We start from the raw sequence: 4,748 nt of genomic DNA, 5'->3' as shown, positions 1-4,748 counted from the left end.
AAAGAAAATCATGAAGCAGAGAGTAGTTGAATTTGCATATGGTTAAGCAAGGATTCATATACATTAGTTTGTTTGATTAATTTTATAGAACATACATACTCTATGTTCTGCCAGAAATAGTTTTTATTATTATTATTACCATAAGAACCTTCTGTCATATGCTTAAATGCAGGTGCACTACATGTATTTGCATTAACTGTTTCCCAGCAATTGACATAAATTGCATTTCCCTGCATTAAAATATATTTGCTATTTCCATTTAATTCAGATGGACAAGTTTCTTTATAGACCTGTGGGCAACCAAGCTACAGCCAAAAAAAGAGGTCTAATTATCTGTAGATTTAAACCAAAACTGATGGGCTCCAGAAACAAAATATCAGCTGTTCAGTCAATTGAGGATATGTACAAGAAGGCCAAACCATGTATTGCTGAGGATAAGCTGATTTCTGATTGGCCAAAGTTAAGGCCAACTTTGTTCTATGGAATCATGATGCATAAAAAGAATGAAGCTTGATTTTAAAAGGGGCCAAACGCCTGATGCTCTTATGAGAGTTTACCCCACCAAATTCACTGGGGTCATACAGGTGTTAGACAGCCAAACTTACCCCTCTGTGTGTAAATTTCCCCCTATGAAATGTGGTGTTAATGATACTTATGTGCTTCTCCAAGAGTGTGTAGGAATCAGTTAGATCCTGATTGTACGGAACTCTAAAGATATAAAGCAACGTAAAAATGCAAAATAACATTACCATGTTCGGCAGGGAGAAACTTGCAAAGTCTGGCACTAAAACATCAAAATGTTCCCAAAAGTCTGAATAAAGAAACATGTGTCCTTATCAGGAGATTTCAAGCCTGATTCTCCACTGCCTAGCAGCTTGTATGCTCATTTGTACCTGTGCTAAAATACTGTAAAAAGCTAACAGTGTGGTGCGAGTGGTGTATTCTAATCTGTCATCATTTTAACCCCACTTTGCACAGATGCCAATAGTACACAATGTGCAAGGCAGTGGAGAATCATGCCCACCCTTCATTTCTTATAGCAGGGCAAGGGCATTCCAGAAGTCCAGAGCGAAAGCCTTTTTGCCTCACAATGCCCATGGAATTCAAAAGCTCATTCCCCAACACTAGAAAGGACAAGATAATACAAAATGTATTAGTAACACACAAGGAAATCCCATCCAGTCAGGGATCTAAACAATAAATTAAATTTCATACTCAGTCCTGAAAGGATCTAGGCACAACGTGATCACATTCATGCATTCTCTCTGGAGTGCTTACATCCTCTCAGCATGAGGCATCTCCATTTACCCTGGTGGTGGTTGTGTATTTCTTGTTTTATTGCAAGTGTCCTAGCAGTTACTCATCATCTAAGTAAAATAAAAACAGTGCACTGCCTTCAGGAAAAGAATCTGGAGTGATGTTTCCTTTACACACCTTAAAGGGGCCTGATTCTTCACTGCACTGCAGTGTTTTATTCAGCATAACAAAGAGAAACTACTTATGACCACAGCACTGATGTACGTGTCCTGTAATCCATAAAGAGTCAGGGCAGGATTCGATCCTGATAGATGAGGTAATGGATCTGTATCTGTCCTAAATGGAAAGTTGGGCCCCAATCTTTGACTGATCAGAAAGCACACAGCAAACTAAGCATGGGAGGTGTAGAACTTACTAGACATTAAGATAGTACATTAAGGGAAAGAAACTAGTTTTATTTTTGTTTCTTTTTAACAAGAAAATATGTCTAACTCTTTGGCCATGCAAAGCTCTTCCACAGGCACGTCTGGGAGGAGGTTACATTTCTGTTTCAGGAACACTGATTGGAATCTGCTGTGGACAAGTAAAGATGAGGACAGCTAGAGCACATTGATACTTGGAGACCAAGTTACAACACAGTTTAGCTCCACCATCTCATACATATTAGTTTCTGGAAAAGCAAGACATCAGATGTCTCTGGTCCCATTGAGACATCTAGTTCCTTACCTAAAGCACTGAGGATCAAAAAGTATTTAGGCACCCTAGTCCCAGGGAGTCTGGATCTCACTGCACTAACTCAAGATATAACTCGAGTGATGATGACCTAACTCCTGTCCACATATAGAAACCTCTAGCTGGAGTTTAGCAGTGCTTTAAGTTCAAGCTAGCTAGCCTAGTAGAGATGTGGGTTGAAGCCTGAGTGCTGCTGATGCTCAAGTTAGTAATGCAGTGGGGGATGTAGCCACAGGCCAAAGCTCGAGGTAGCACAACTCATCAGCTGCTAATCCAATCAGTGTGTAGCTTGTTATTTCGCAGTGTGGCCTTTGTCACTCAAGCTAGACTAGCTGGAGCGGAGTAACTCGAGCCAGCTGTTGCAGTGAAAACAAAGCCTAGTTTTATTTACAGACATCAGAGAGCCATGTAGTCATGCAATAGCAAAGCAGCCATCATGCTTCACACTAATAATGCTTAGCCCTTATACAGCTGTTTTAATCATCAAAGCACTATGCAGATGATAACATGCATAAAAGCCCAGTGAGGTAGGCAAATTCTATTAACTCTATTCTACAGATGGGGAAGCTGTGGCAGAAAGATTAAGTGATTGGACCGAGGCCACAGCAGGAGCCTATGTTGGAGGTTGGATTTGAATTCCGCAATTCCCTATGCATGACACCTGTCCCTAAATACAGACAGCCCAGACTGTTCTGCACTGGCATTTTTTTTTTTTGCTTTAAAAAGCTGTGACTCTAAAATACTTGACAGAAATATATTTACAATTTGAGTTTTTAAACCAAATACTAGCAAGCTGTGGTTGGTCACAGCTCCATCCCTGGATCTACTCTGTAATGCGTATATAATAATAAAAGATGGTTCAGTCACAGACCAAAATTTAAGACCTGTTGACTCAATATTCTTTCATAATTTAAGGACACTTTGTTTTGCTCCATACAAGACCTAAGCACTGGCCTCTGTGTGTCCCACCCATTTACCTCCACCTTGGCATTCAGTTGAATTATTCTTATTTATATTACAGTAGTGTCTAACTGCCTCTGGTGAGATTGGGACCCCATTGTGCAAGGTACTGTGCAAACACAGTGGAAGAGACAGCCCTTGCCCCAAAGAGCTGAGTACCCCAAAAGATAAGATAGGCAAAGAGTTGGATGGGAAACAGACATGACTTCCCCAAAGATGCACAGAAGGTCAGTGGCAGGGCTGGAATAGAATTCAGGTGCTATGTACCAGACAACGCTGCCACAATTCAGATTTCATGTGTTATTGTGGTGTTCATAACAGGTACCTGTGGCAGGGCAGGGGTAAAACCCCTTGAAAGCCTTGCTAAAAATACTGGCTACGCCCTGCTTTCGGGCAGAGAGGCCAAGGGTCAAGGCTCAAAGCAGCCAGCAGGGAGCCCAGCTGCAGGCCCTAACGAGGGCTGGCTCACTGCAATAGACTGAGCTAAGCAGTGACAGCTGGGCTGAAGGCTGGGAGGGCTATAAAAGCCCTAAACCAAACTCATTCAAGAGGCTAGCCTGGGAGGGTACAGGAGGCTTCAGCTTTGTCTCCTCACCCTAGGAAGGGCTCCTCAAGGTCCAAGAGACCCTGGAATGGGTTAGAAAGGGGATAAGGGGACTACATGGTGGCACTGTACAATAAAGCATAAGGGTGAAACACCAGAAGGCAGCCTGAGAACTCTTATTTTACCAGACTGGGTGGGCACAGGGAGAGAAGGAGGAAGCCTGTGCGAACCCTGTGACAGTACCCAAGAGAGCTAGGTAAATACTGAAAAAAACATCCTATGAATATTCACTCCAGCCCCATTTGTTTTTATTTTCTGTCAACATTCATGCATTTAAGTTTTACTAGAAAAATATGGTTAGAAAGCAAATTTTCAAGTCATATGAGTAAGTACCTGCACTAACCAAGTAGTGATTAAAAAGACTAGGACTGTTCAGCTTAGAAAAAAGACAACTATGGGGGGATATGATGGAGATCTATAAAATCATGAATGATGTGGAGAAAGTGAACAGGGAAGTGTGATTTATCCCCTCACATAGCACAAGAACTAGGGTCACCCAATAAAACTAATAGGCAGCAGATTTTAAACAAACAAAGAAGTACTTCTTCACACAGTGCACAGTCAACCCGTGGAACTCGTTTCCAGGGAAATTTGTGATGGCCAAAATTATAACTGGGTTCAGTAAAGAATTAGGTAAGTTCATGGAGTGTAAGTCCATTAGTGGCTGTTAGCAAAGATGGTCAAGGATGCAACCCCCTTCCCCTGGGTATCCATCAGCCTCTGACTGCCAGAAGCTGGGAGTAAATGACAGGGGATTGATCACTTGCAATTTCCCTGTTCTGTTGATTTTCTTTGAAGCATCTGGCACTGCCCATGGTCAGAAGACAGGATACTAGGCTAGATGGACAATTGGTCTCACCCAGTATAGCCATTTTTATGTCCTAACCAAATTTTAAGATCACTTGCCTGAGCATTTCTTGCTCACTCATTTAATCAGGGAGTAGGAACACCACTATGTGACTTATCTGACCAATTACAACTAACCAAAACTATTTGAATAGTTACTATTAAAGTGAACTGTTCCCAATCAATCCAAAGAGTCAAAAAATCGTTGAATATTTTAAATAAGACATACATTTGAGAAAAATGCAGTCTGCTCATGGATATTCGGTGAGCAGAAAAACAGGTTGTGTGTTTTGGATAAATTATTCATTGTTAACTATTTGCTCAGCTCTAGTATCCAAGAATAGTCTGG

The sequence above is a fragment of the Gopherus flavomarginatus genome, chromosome 1, assembly GCF_025201925.1.
Source record: "Gopherus flavomarginatus isolate rGopFla2 chromosome 1, rGopFla2.mat.asm, whole genome shotgun sequence".
NCBI lineage: Eukaryota > Metazoa > Chordata > Testudines > Testudinidae > Gopherus > Gopherus flavomarginatus.
Note: the sequence above shows the minus strand (reverse complement) of the source record.